Here is a 14,828-nt window from a genome sequence, read left to right on the forward strand (position 1 = left end):
TGTGGAAGATGGGTACAGTGGGAAGAATCACTATGTTCCTAAAGTTGTATTTATGAAATGCATGAAGTTTGTATTCCTTACATAAAAGGTTTCTTTGGGAAAAAAATAAATGAAAATAAAACTTAAAAAAAGTGTGGCTACACTGAGTTAAGGTATGCTACAAGTATAACGTATATCTAAATTTATAGTTTAAAGAAAAAGTATTCTAAGCATATTAGCAATTTGTTAGGCTCATTACATATTGAGATGATGATAGTTTGGACATATTATAAAACTACTTCACCTGTTTCTTTATACTCCATTAATGTGGTTGCTGAAGAGTTTTAGGTCTTGTGTGGGCTTGTACCCTATTTCCAATGGATGGCGTTGCTCTTGACTGCTGAATGATTCTTTCTCTAAAGTCCTGCTCACATAGCTGTGAGTCAGCTTCTCTCTGCACAATGTTGATGGTCCTGGTTTTTTAAATCTGGGCAGATTTTACCAGAAGAGCATCCCCATAATCTGATAACCCCAAAAAATGCATCTTCCAGTGCTAGCTGAAAAAATAACCCAAATTCTTTTCACAAGAAACCTGCTGTGATCACAATATATTTCAGCCTGGGGTAGTTAACAGCACACAAAGAAATCATAAAGTCAAGGAAAAGATTAAGCTAGGGATCAAATTATTCAACATCAATAGTTGCACCCTGAGGCAACAAATGAGCCAATTTGAATAACAGTGAAGTTGGGACTCTAATTTAATTTGATCTTTTACTTGACTCTTAACGTTTTTTCATTGGAGATTAGGAACCATGAAATTCTAATTGTACCACAGCCCTCTTTATGACTTGAAAAATTTCTTCAGTGGCTCCAATAAAAAATTAGATGAGTTTGGACATGAAACCTACAGCCAATGTGTAGCAGGTAGAATAATACTTTGTATTCCCAAATAAAGGTGTCTGTACTGTAATCCCCAGAGCTCATTATTGTTACCTTATCTGGTAGGGTGACATTAGAGATATGATTAGGTTGCTGGCCTTGAGATGGGAAAATTATTCTGTATTATTCCAGAAAGCCCAATCTAATCTTGTGTGTTCTTAAGGCAGACAATCTTTGCTGAAGCCAGAAGGATCAAATGACGCCATACAAACGTCTGAGAGTGGAGAAAGGCACCATGAACCAAGGAATCTGAGGAAATCAGAGGGAACAGATTCTCCCCTACAATCTCCAGAAGGGAATGGAGACCTGCAGACATCTTGGTTTTATGCCCTGGTTGACCCATGCTATGCTTCTAACCTCTAGAAGAGTTTAGAATGATAACTGTTTGAATCCAACAAGTTTCTGTTTGTCCCTGCAGTAACAGGAAATGAATTTACAACCCAAGGAAATCAGCACTAGAACAATGATGAAAACACTGATTTTGAAGATGTTGACATCCATAAAACTTTTCACCATCAAAGCCTCTTACCAGCCTCTGTGCTGGCTATCAGAATCCAGATGTAATAGAGCTCCTAGCCAGTGAGAAATGATTCCAATGGGATACTCCCCTTTGTCCATTTTCCCTTCTCCTCCAACACACAGAGCAGAGAAATATCCTATTAATCTTTCCCAGAGGATTAAAAACAAATTTTCTACTCCTATGGTTTACTCTTTTCAAATAATATACAGCAGTGAAGTTAGAACAAGAAATATCTTTTCTATTTTCATGTTTATATACTATTTTTACTGTGTTGTATATTAGTTTCTTCTGCCTTGACATTTTAGTTTCTTATGCTGCAATAGTCATTATATCCACCCTCCTTAACCACAACGCACTTAAACTACCATGCCTTGCTCAACATCCTTTGTGTAAGGAAAATATGTTCATGCAAGAGAATTTTGCTGTCTGCAACAGGAAAATGACACACAACTTCTATATACTTTGTGCATAGACTAGATGAAGTTGAACAAAGTCATGAATGATAAAATGCTACCAGCTTCATCAGCAGGAGTTTATGTGAAACTTCAACACTGTGTTGACAATAAGAACCACAGAGAACTAAGAAAACCTTATCAGGGAAGAAACTTTAGGGGAGATACCCATTTGCTGTCAATTTCCTTCATGATTCTTCTTTAAGGGCTGTAGGCAGTCTGCAGAATCTTCGGTTGACATCTTCCCAACAGAACCCAAAGCCCTTAAGTCTTTCTACTTGCTGTTAACAGCTCCAAAACAAATAACACAAAGTGCCACTCATCAAAATATGGGAATTTCAGCACACTCACGTAGAACCCGGGGTAGCCATACACCAGGCACCTTCTCCAGTGCCCTCCTCCACCATTCAGACCCTCTACCTTATGATGCTGCTCTGGGACCCTCCAAGTCTGTGTTGCTCTCATGCTTCAAAATATGACCCATTGGATTAGTCAAAATTTATTACAAGAGCAAAATACCTGACCCAGGCCACTTATGAATGAAAGATGCTTTACAGTTCTGCAGATTCAAGTCCAAGATCAGATGGCCAAGGGTAGCAGTGGCCAAGTGTGCAGTACAGGCAGTGGGAGGATCCCAAAATCACATTGATACCAGAGAGAGTGGCTGCACCCAACTCCAACTTTTACAAGCAATCCTGTCATGAGAATCACTTTCCAAGGACACACTGCCAATGACTTAAGGACCTCCCATTAGGCCCACTTCCTAAATACCATAAATAGATTAAGTTTCTATCCTGTTGGTGCCATTAACTTACGACTTTGGGGTTTAAAATCCTACATCAGTTTGGGACCCCAATCTCATTCAAATCGTAGCAGCCACCAACACAAAGCTACTGTATATGGAATACTAGGATACCAGGGAATAAATTGCTACAGACAGAAATCAGACGGCAATGACACTAAAGTTGATCCACCATTGCTTGACTCAAAGACCCTCTCCGGTTATCTCTTCTTTGTTGCTTCAATCTTCCACCGCATTACTTCAACTCATCCCCTCCCTGTCTTCTTGAGTTCCAGGAACCTGGACCCCATTCCCTTTGGAACCTGGTGAAAGAAATCACACAGTGCTTTTCATCTCATATCATTCCGTCAATTCCCAGGGAGGACACCATGTGACGTTTTCATGAACAGCAGTTTACCTGTTCCTCTTGTTAATTTCTCTTTAACCCAGGCAAATCCAATCCTTTTTTTTTATAGCCAATCCTTTATATATATAAAAACCAAAGGCCCATTAAGTACAACTTTAGGAATATAGTGATTCTTCCCACCACACCTGACCTCCCACTCACCCTCCCCCCAATCTGCCTCCTTCCTCTCCCATTCCTATTTTCCACTAAGATCCATTTTTGATTAACTTTATATACGGAAGACCAACTCTATACCAAGTAAAGAGTTCAACAATTCACACACACGCACACACACACACACACACACACACACACTATTCGTCAACAGGCAGGACAAGGACCATCTTCTCCTGCTTTCCCAGGCCATGGTGGAGTCAGATTCGAATTGCAGCAGCCAGTACATGAACTGGTGCCTATAAGGGATGCTGGTGCCTCAGGCAGAGGCTTAGCCCACTACACCACAATGCTGACCCCTTGTAGATATAATTCTAAAAACATAATGACATTCCCTTCCTCCCCCTCCGGCAGCCTCTCTCCTTCCTATCCTCCTTCCTTCTGCCTTTTTTTTTTTTTTTGTAATTTTTGAGATAACATTTTAAAATTTATGTTGCAGTAAAAAGGCTTAATACTTCACCAAATAAGATGTTTAACAAGTAAAAAGTGAGTTTAAGGCCGGCGCCGTGGCTCACTAGGCTAATCCTCTGCCTTGCGGCGCCGGCACACCGGGTTCTAGTCCCGGTTGGGGCACCGGATTCTGTCCCGGTGGCCCCTCTTCCAGGCCAGCTCTCTGCTGTGGCCAGGGAGTGCAGTGAGGATGGCCCAAGGCCTTGGGCCCTGCACCCCATGGGAGACCAGGAGAAGCACCTGGCTCCTGCCATCGGATCAGCGCGGTGCGCCGGCCGCGGCAGCCATTGGAGAGTGAACCAACGGCAAAGGAAGACCTTTCTCTCTGTCTCTCTCTCTCACTGTCCACTCTGCCTGTCAAAAAAAAAAAAAGTGAGTTTAGTCAGAATATAAACAGCTATAATAATTGAATGGGAAAATGACCACATAACCCATATATACTAAATTTTAAAGTAATCACAGATCAGTAAAACTATAATAGTAGAGGGTCTGGTGCTTTGGTGTGGTGGGTAAAGCCACCATCTGCAGCATCAGCAACCCAAAGGGGTGCTGGTTCAAGTCCTGGATGCTCTACTTCCAATCCTGTTAACGTGCCTGGAAGAGGAGCAGAGAATGGCCCAGGTGCTTGGGCACCTGCACCCAGGTGGGAGACCCAGAGGAGGCTCTTAGCTTCAGATAGGCCCAGCTCCAGCTGTTGTAGATATTTGAGAAGTGAACCAGCAGATGGAAGTTCTCACTATTTGTTTCTCTTTCAAATGAAAAAAAATCTTTATTTAAAAAAAAAAAACTATAGTAGTATAACATTCTTAACCATTGGCTTGACAAAGGTATAAAACAAAATTTACAAAACTATTTCAGCAATGTTGATACACACATTTCTTTTTCTTTGCGTGCATTTTTTAAATTTGAGCTCCCATATATGAGGGAGAACATGCAGTATTTATTTAACCCAACATGTTGTCCTCCAGTTGCGTCCATTTTGCTACAAATGGTAGAATATCACTTTTATACATGAATAATATACCATGTGTATATATACATTTACCAATTCATCTGATGAAAGACACCCTGACTGATTTAAAATTTTGGCTATTATGACAGTGCTGCTATAAACATAACGGTGCCAGAATTGCTTTGATACATTATGTTCAAATCTTCTGGGTATATACCTAGTAGTAGGATTGCTGGATCAAATGGCAAGTCATTTCTAGTTTTTTTTTAAATTTATTTATTTATCTGTAACAGTTACAGATAGGCAAAGACAGAGGGAGGGAAAGAGGGAGGGAGGGGTCTTCCATCCAATGGTTCACTCCCCAAATGGCTGCAATGGCCAGAGCTGGACCACTCCAGAACCAGGAGCTTCTTCTGGGTCTCCCACATGTGCACAGGGGCCCAAGGACTTAGGCCATATTCTACTGCTTTTCCAGGCCATAGAAGAGAGCTATATCAGAAGTGGTGTTGCCAATGGCTTTACTGGATATGCCACAGCACCAGCCCCTATTTCTAGCTTTTAAAGAAATGTCCACACTGTGTTCCACAGTGGCTGTACTAATTTGTATTTCCACTAACAGTGTATAAATGTTCCTCTTTTTCCATATCCTCACCAGCATTTATTACTCTGTCTTGGACTTTAGCCATTCTGACAGTGGTGAGGTAATATCTCATCATGGTTTTGATTTGCATTTCCCTGATATCTAATTATGTTTTTTTCATATATTCGTTGGCCATTTGTATTTCTTCTTGAGATCTATTGAAGTCTTTTTCCTATTTCTCACCTGGATTAGTTATGGTTTGTTGTTGTTGAGTTTTTCAAGCTGTTGATATATTTGGGATATTAATCCTTTGTCAGATAGGTGGTTTGCAAAATTTTTAATTTGTTGGATGCCTCTTCACTCTATTGATCATTCCCTTTGTAGTACAAAAGCTTCTGAGTTTCATATAGTCCCATTTGTTTAGTTTGACTTTTTTTGCCTGTTCTTTTGGGCTCTTGTCCAAGAAGCCATCCCCTACACCAATGTCTTGGAGTGCTTTCCCCTATATTTTTTTTTCCAGCAACTTCATCATCTCGGTTCTTAAAATTAGGTCTTGAATCTATCTTGAGCCGATTTTTATATATGACGAGAGGTATAGATCTAATTTCATTTTTCTACATAAGGAAATCCAGTTTTGGCAGCACCATTTGTTGAGATTATCCTTTTTTTCTTTCTTTCTTTCTCACCTTTTTTTTTTTAAACTTTCATTTAATGAATATAAATTTCCAAAGTACGATTTATGGATTACAATGGCTTCCCCCCCATACCGTCCCTCCCACCCACAGCCCTCCCCTTTCCCACTCCCTCTCCCCTTCCATTCACATCAAGATTCATTTTCGATTATCTTAATATACAGAAGATCAGCTTAGTATACATTAAGTAAGGATTTCAACAGTTTGCTCCCACACAGAAACATAAAGTGAGGAATAATAGATGATTTTTTTTTAAATGATGATGAAATCAGATCAGACCTATTGTCATGTTTAATCCCAGTGAGAGTCAAGTTGGGAATTGATAATTTCTTTTTTTTTTTTTTTTTTTTTTTTACAGAGGATCAGTTTAGTATGCATTAAGTAAAGATTTCAACAGTTTGCACCCCCATAGAAACACAAAGTGAAATATATTGTTTGAGTACTCATTATAGCATTAAATCTCAATGCACAGCACATTAAGGACAGAGATCCTACATGAGGAGTAAGTGCACAGTGACTCCTGTTGTTGACTTTACCAATTGACACTCCTGTCTATGGCATCAGTAATCTCCCTATGCTCCAGTCATGAGTTTCCAAGGCTATGGAAGCCCTCTGAGTTCTCCGATTCTTATCTTGTTTAGACAAGGTCATAGTCAAAGTGGAGGTTCTCTCCTCCCTTCAGAGAAAGGTACCTCCTTCTTTGAAGACCTGTTCTTTCCACTGAGATCTCACTCACAGAGATCTTTTGCCAGAGTGTCTTGGCTTTCCATGCCTGAAATACTCTCATGGGCTTTTCAGCCAGATCCGAATGCCTTTAGGGCTGATTCTGAGGCCAGAGTGCTATTTAGGACATCTGCCATTCTATGAGTCTGCTGAGTATCTCACTTCCCATGTTGGATCACTCTCCCCTTTATTTATTCCATCGGTTAGTGTTAGCAGGTACTAGACTTGTTTATGTGCTCCCTTTGACTCTTAGTCCTTTCATTATGATCAATTGTGAACTGAAATTGATCACTTGGAATAGTGAGATGGCATTGGTACATGCCACCTTGATGGGATTAAATTGGAGTCCCCTGGTATGTTTCTAACTCTACCATTTGGGGCAAGTCAGCTTGAGCATGTCCCAAATTATATATGAGATTATCCTTATTCCATTGTATGATCTGAGTACTTTTGTCAAAAATCAGTTGACTGTATGTTCATAGGTTAATTTCTGGGGTATTTTGTTCCATTTATCTATGTATTGGTCTTTATGCCAGTATCATGCTGTTTTAATTACTATAGTTTTATAGAATGCTTTTTGTAAAAAAAAAAGAAAAAAGAAAAAGGTTTGTTGGGGGTGGCACTATGGCACAGCAGGTTAAAGCCCCAGCCTGCAGTGCTAACTTCCCATATGGGTGCCGATTCGCATCCCGGCTGCTCCTCTTCCGAGCCAGCTTTCTGGTATGCCTGGGAAAGCAGTAGAAGATGACCCTTGGGTCTCTGCACCCATGTGGGAGACCTGGAGGAAGCTCCTGGCTCCTGATCAGCTCAGCTTTGGCCGTTGTGGTCATTTGGGGAGTGAACCAGCAGAATGGAAGCCCTCTCTCTTTCTCTCTCTGCCTCTCATTCTCTGTGTAAATCTCTTGCACATAAATACAATAAATATTTTTTAAAATAATTACTGTATTTATGTGAAAGTCAGAGTTACACAGAGAAGTAGAGACAGAGGGGGGAGGTCTTCCATCCACTGGTTCATTCCCCAAATGGCTACAATGTTCAGAACTTGGCAGATCTGAAGGCAGGAGCTTCCTCCAGGTCTCCCACATGGGTCTAGGGGCCCAAAGACTTGGGCCATCCTCCATTGCCCTCCTAGACACATTAGCAGGAAGCTGTATCAGAAGTGGAGCAGCTGGGACTCGAGCAGATGGGACTTGAGCCAGCTCCTACATGGGATGCCCATGCTGCAGGCTGGGACTTTCACCACTGTGCCACATTGCTGGGTCCCTGTGGTGTGCTTTGAATTCAGGTATTGTGATGCCTCCAGCTTGATTTTTCTTGTTCAGGATTGCTTTGGCTATTCTGGGTCTTTTGCAATTCCACAGGAATCCCATAGGAATTTTAGGAATGTTTTCCCTAGTTCTTTGGTTAAATTTATTCCTAAACATTTGATTTTTTGTGGCTATTGTGAATGAGATTTTTTTTTTTTGACAGGCAGAGTGGACAGTGAGAGAGCGAGACAGAGATAAAGGTCTTCCTTCCGTTGGTTCACCCTCCAAATGGCTGCCACGGCCGGCGTGCTGCGCCGATCCGAAGCCAGGAGCCAGGTGCTTCCTCCTGGTCTCCCATTCGGGTGCAGGGCCCAAGGACTTGAGCCACCCTCCACTGCCTTCTTGGGCCACAGCAGAGCTGGCCTGGAAGAGGGGCAACCGGGACTAGAACCCAGGGTGCCATCACCGCAGGTGGAGGATTAGCCTATTGAGCCGTGGGGCCGGGTCTTGATTTCTCTTTAAGTGAGTTAATTATTAGCATACACAAAAGTTACTTTTTTTTGCAGGCTTATTTTGTTAACTGCAACTTTCCTGAATTATTCTAACAGCTTTTTGGTAGTGTTTAGTTTCCATCTACAACATCATGTCATCTGCAAACATGGAGAATCTGACTTTTCTGATCTTGATGCCCTTAATTTATTTCTCCTCCTTAATTGCTCTTGCTAAAACTTTCAGTACTATATTGAAAAAGAGTGGCAAAAGTGGACATCTTATCTTGTTCCATATCTGCGTAAAAATGCTTTCAGCTTTTTCCCCATTCTCTACATCAGCTGTTGGTCTGTGATATATAGCTTTCATAATTTTGAGGAATGTTTCTTCTATATCTAATTTGTGGAGGGTTTTTCATTATGAAGCGGTGTTGAATCTTATCAAATGCTTTCTCTACATCTATTGAGATGACCATACGATTTTTTTATTCAATTGATGTGATTTATGACATTTGATTTCTGAGTGTTGAAACATCCTTGCAATTCTGAGATAAATAACACTTGTGATATATCTTTTTGGGTTTTTTTATTTTTATTTTTATTTTTTTGACAGGCAGAGTTAGACAGTGAGAGAGAGAGAAAGGTCTTCCTTTTTCCATTGGTTCACCCCCCAAGTGACTGCTACAGCCGGTGTGCTGCGCGGATCCAAAGCCAGGAGCCAGGTGCATCCTCCTGGTTTCCCATGCGGGTGCAGGGCCCAAGCACTTGGGCCATCCTCCACTGCCTTCCCAGGCCACAGCAGAGAGCTAGACTGGAAGAGGAGCAACCGGGACAGAATCCGGCGCCCGGACCGGGACTAGAACCTGGTGTGCCAGCGCCGCAGGCTGAGGATTAGCCTAGTGAGCCACAGCGCCGGCCTTGATGTGGTTTTTTATTCAATTTGCTAGTATTTTTTGAGAGCCTTTGGATCTATATTAAGGATATAGATCTCTAGTTTTTGTGTGTGTGTCATGTCCTTGTTTGGTTTTGGTATGAAAGTAATACTGGCTTCATAAAAAGTTTTGCAGAGATCCATCCTGATCAGCATTCTGGAATAGTTTGAAGAATATTAGAATTACTTCCTCTTTGAATATTTTGTAGAATTCAGTAATAAAGCCATTGGGTCCCGGATTTTTCCTTGATGGAAGACTTTTGATTACTGCTTCAATCACATTGCTTGCTATGGGTCTATATCTTGATTTAATCTTGGTGGGTTATACAGACCCAGGATTTTATCCATTTATTCAAGATTTTCTAGTTTTTTAGTATAGTTCTTCATACTAGTTTCTTACGATCCTTTGTATTTCAATGGTAAATGTTGTAATGTTTCCTTTTCATCCCTAATTTTATTTATTGGAGTTTTTCTCTTGTTTTGTTAGCCTGGCTAGAGGTTTATGCATTTTGTTTGTATCTTCTCAGAAAACCAACTTTTGGTATTGTTTATCTTTTGTAAATTTTTTCAATTTCATTTATTTCTGTTCTGATCCTTATTATTTCTCACCTCCTGGTGATTGGGATTTGATTAATTCTTGCTTTTCTGTCTTCAAGATGCATCATTAGATCTTTGAGATATTTCTCTTTTTTAAATGAAGCACTTAACACCATAAAGTTCCCTCTTAATACTGTTTTTGCTGTATCCCACAGGTTTTTAAAAGTTATATTTTCATTTTCATTAACCAATCAACAAAATGACAGGTCTTAGTTCTTATCTATCAATACTAACCTTGAATGTAAATGGATTAAATTGAATAACCAAAAGACTTAGGTTGGCTAAATTGATTAAAAAAAAAACACCACTATAAACTGCCTACAAGAAACTCACCTCACAAAGTACACACAGACTGAAAACAATGGGCTAGAAAAAGATATACCAAGCAAATGGAAACCAAATGCAAGGAGACATGGCTATTCCGATATCAGGTAAAACAGACTTTAAATTTAAAAATTGAAAAAAAAAAAAAAGAATGACATTATATTTTGATAAAAGGTTCAATTCCAGCAAGAAGACATATCATAAATATATATACATCAACACAATACATCCCAGATATATACAACAAATACTATCAGACTCTAATACAGTAATAGTGAGTGACTTCCATCAAAGAAGGAGGTACCTTTCTCTGAAGGGAGGAGAGAACTTCCATTCTGACTACGAACTTGCCTAAATATGATCAGAGTCGGTGAACTCAAAAGGCTTAAATAGCCTTGGCAACTCATGACAAGAGCCTAGGGGGATTACTGATGCCATAAACAAGAGTCTCAATTTGTTAAGTCAACAACAGGAGTCACTGTGCATTTACTCCTCATGCAGGATCTCGGTCTCTAATGTGTTGTACATTGAGATTTAATGCTATAACTAGTACTCAAACAGTATTTTTCACTTTGTGTTTCTATGTGGCACAAACTGTTGAAATCTTTACTTAATATATGCTAAACTGATCTTCTGTATATAAAGAGAAACGAAAATGAATCTTGATGTGAATGGAAGGGGAGAGGGAGTGGGAAAGGGGAGGGTTGCGGGTGGGAGGGAAGGTATGGGGGGGAAGCCATTGTAATCCATAAGCTGTACTTTGGAAATTTATATTCATTAAATGAAAGTTAAAAAAAAAAATAGTGAGTGACTTCAACACCCCATTCTCCTCAAATAGCAGATCATCCAGATTAAAAAAAAAATCCAGCATATTTCAATTCTGAGGTATCTTTACTATCAAGCAAAGGTACCTAACAGATGTTTACTGGACATTTCACTCAACAGCTACAGAATACACATTCTTCTAATCAGAACATGGAACGTTTTCTAGGAGAGACCACATTTTAGGCCACAAATCAAATCTCAGCAAATTTAAAAGATTGAAATCCTATCATGTATCTTCTCAGACCATAACAGAATAAAGCTAGAAATCAACAATGATAGAACACTCAAATAATTAGAAATTAAAGAACATGCTACTGAATGATACTAGGTCACGAACACATTTATAAGAGAAAATATTTATATACTAATTGCATGTTATGTCCTGGGTGACACCAAAAAGACAACTCACAATAAAAGTCCCCTCTGCTACAGTATCACATAAATGGAAATGTCAAATTTTAGTATCAAGAATTTCTTAATTTCCCTTTACCATTTAGGTCTGTTTTCTCAGAGAATATGTAGTCTACATCCTCTGACTAGAATAGACCATGCTTCTTACAAATGTAGGTTCCTGCCTAGAAACTCCCTTGCTCAAGTGAATGAGAATCTTCAATGTGAACCCAGAGACAAGCATTTTTAATGTTTCCAAAGTAATTTACATGGCCAGCAAGGCTTAGGATCCATAACCAGTATAAAGGAGCTTCAATGTATCCATAAAACCATTCCTATAAACATGTGATTACCCTCTTAGTCATAGTTTCCCAGAATAAAAAATAGGAGTCAAAATAAAGGGTAACTTCACAGAGGAGAAACCTAACATTTTCCCAGCCAGGTGACCAAGGTTAACATCAAGGGTATAAGTAAATGATATAATGATATAAGTAAATAATGCTGGTAATGTGTATCTTGACATGATGTGATGGGAATAGCTTCTTACCTGTGTCGTTTTCCTTCAGAAATCTGTAAGCCTACTGTAATTCAAGGGAAGTATTAGACAAATACCAAACGAGGAACATTCTACAAAATACCTGGTTAATAATCCTCAAAGCTGTCAAGATCAAAAACAAGGAACGCTTGAGGAACTGTCACAATCAAGAGCTTATTGGACTTGATAGCTGAATGTGATGTGATTTCCTAGATGGGACCCTGGAGAAAAAAAAAAGTAAAAACTAATGAAAATGTGGACTTTAACAATGTATTAACATTGATTGTGGCAAACGTACCATACTCATATTAATGTAAGTTGCTGCTTTCAGGGAAATCTGGGTGTGGACTATATTGCAATTCTCTGTACTACCTTCACTATTCTATAGATCTAAGCCTCTTCTACAGTAAAACGTTTTAAATGTTTTTAAAAACTGAAGCCAAGACAGAGTAAAGCTGATCTATACCAGTTTTCTTGGCATTACCCTAAGAGCCTACTATTTAGTCCATCAATTGAAACTTCATTCCACACAGGTTAAAATCATTCAAATGAAAGCATTGATCAAATGATCGACATCAAGGTGTGTATAACTAGAAAGCTTAATTCTTCTACATATTTCATTAAAGGCCCCTGTGTTGTATAATCCCAGAGAGGTTTACTCACACCAAGTGTGAAAGAAAATCATTCCAACTGAACACAGTGTATTTCTGGGCTTGTTCTAACTGCTGGACTATTTGCATATCACAAGTAGATATCATCCTACTTAAGCATCTATTAAGCAAAATGTAGAATAAAGATGGATGCCATCAGCAGGGGCCACTGGGGTCTGATGCTTGTTTCCCAAGTGAGTCTACCAGGAATACAAGAAAGGGCCAGCCTCCAGTGCAGCTGTTTAGAATATGCCACTAATCTTTTCTACTTGTGAATGAACACTTGTCTTGACCTTGTTGGTGATGGGACGTGGCCATTGTCCATTAGCAGTGATCACAGATCTCTCTCCTTCTCACTGCTTTCTAGATAACTTGATTTACTCCAGAGAGTAAACCCATCTGATAAAACCCAACATCTCACCAGCAAGGTCAAAACAGGGGGAGAGAGGAGAGAAAATCCCAGAGCATCTTTCTCTGCCTAACCCTTAGCCCACGTGTTACATGCTAGAGCAAGCTCTGACTGGCTTACATGAAAGAACCACTTATTAAATTTTTTTTTGACAGGCAGAGCTAGACAGGGAGGGAGGGAGAGAAAGGTCTTCCTTTCCTTTGGTTCACCCTCCAAATGGCAGCTACGGCTGGCGTGCTGCACCGATCCGAAGCCAGGAGCCAGGTGCTTCCTCCTGGTCTCCCATGCAGGTGCAGGGCCCAAGCACTTGGGCCATCCTCCACTGCCTTTCCAGGCCACAGCAGAGAGCTGGACTGGAAGAGGAGCAACTGGGACAGAATCCAGTGCCTCAACCGGGATTAGAACCCAGGGTGCTGGCGCCTCAGGTGGAGGATTAGCCAAGTGAGCTGCGGTGCCAGCCACCTCTTGTTAAATTTATAAGAAGTTTTTAAGTTCGTTGCTAAACTATTAGTGACTTTAAATCAACATGGTAGGGATATTTATACTTCAAAAATTGGCTAACATTCAAATCAGGGTTTTCTTTCTCCATTACATGGGGCCAGCTCACCAGCATATACCACTGTGCCCGATGTCATAAAGGTATCTACAGATTTCAGAGCCCTGTTCTCCTTTTCTGGTCATGCAAAGACCTGTGGGATTTTTACTCTGAAATGCAAAAGATAGAGGGGTTTTTTTGTTCTTAAAGCCCTAGCTCCACTCTCTTGGCCAAGTTTTTTGATCTCCAGAAATAGAGTGCTAGTCAGGCTAGCTCAAATAAAAATATAAGAATTGGGATAGTGAGTGAAAAGTTGCAGAAGAATCTCAGATGAGCCATATTGAAAGGGAAGTCTGATGCTGGGGTACACTGCAAACCTAACAAATCTTCACCACTCAGAGTCGGACAATTGGCTGGTCTATAGTTCAATCCATCACAGGCTGGGGGAAATCACTGGGTAAAACTGCTATCCCTTTTATAGGGGCTGTGGTTCACACAGGCCAGCACACTGAACCACAGCCTGCATCTTACCTGTCAGCTACATGGCCTGTTATCTTTCCCTACAGACTCTAGGTGGAAATTGATGCCCTATTTTTATCTCACTTTTTGCAATGAAATTCACAAGATATGTCAGAAAAGCCGAGTTCTTGAGTGACAAGATAAGTGGGGAAGAAACTATCAAGTTATATAATTCTCCTTAATGAGGAGGGAAAGGTTAGGAACTGAAGGGATTTCATTTTGACAATTATGTAGCCCTTGGTATGTGACAGACATGGTGGTCAGGCAGTGATGACAAGGATAGGCAAATCTCCCAGAAACTTAACATTTAATAAGATGTTGCTCCTATTGGAAATAAAGGATAGCAACAGCAGAGTTCATAGCCTGTTGCAGGTAGAGTGATAGAGGCTGCTGATGGTTCTGGGCCTTTGGACCTCTTTGGTTCCCCCACCCCCAATTCCCTGTTATACTCTGAACTGAAGAGCCAGCTCTTACTGACATGGAGTCTGGAAGTTTCATCACTTAATTATTTATTTGCAGAGAGAAGGAGAGTGAGGTAGAGAAGGAGAAAGAGAAGGGGATGGTGTCTCCCATCCACTGGCTCACTCCTCAAATGTCCACAATGGCCAGAGCTGAACCAAGCTCAAGCTGGAAGCACAGACGGCACTCAAACCCACACACTCCAATACAAGAGGAGACTTAGGAGCTGTGCCGCTCATTCAAAACACTGTCAACATTTTCAAAGAAAGCA

General features: G+C 40.3%; 1 long non-coding RNA gene across 6 annotated transcripts in view; it reads right to left on the reverse strand.

Moving 5' to 3' along the window:
• Positions 1-1,755: 1,755 nt before the first annotated feature.
• Positions 1,756-14,828, reverse strand: part of LOC149126925 (uncharacterized) — an 85,389-nt gene continuing 72,316 nt past the window's right edge. The window contains exons 3-5 of one of the 6 annotated variants that reach the window (XR_016232299.1): positions 12,089-12,206; positions 4,296-4,449; positions 1,756-2,994 (exon numbers count right to left, since the gene is read on the reverse strand). This is a non-coding gene — a long non-coding RNA (uncharacterized LOC149126925). The remainder of the gene's footprint in view (positions 2,995-4,295; positions 4,450-12,088; positions 12,207-14,828) is intronic. The other 5 variants (XR_016232295.1, XR_016232300.1, XR_016232297.1 and 2 more) reach the window with 5 other exon arrangements.

This window comes from Oryctolagus cuniculus, chromosome 4, assembly GCF_051225735.1.
Source record: "Oryctolagus cuniculus isolate XC-2025 breed Fujian yellow rabbit chromosome 4, ASM5122573v1, whole genome shotgun sequence".
Lineage (NCBI taxonomy): Eukaryota > Metazoa > Chordata > Mammalia > Lagomorpha > Leporidae > Oryctolagus > Oryctolagus cuniculus.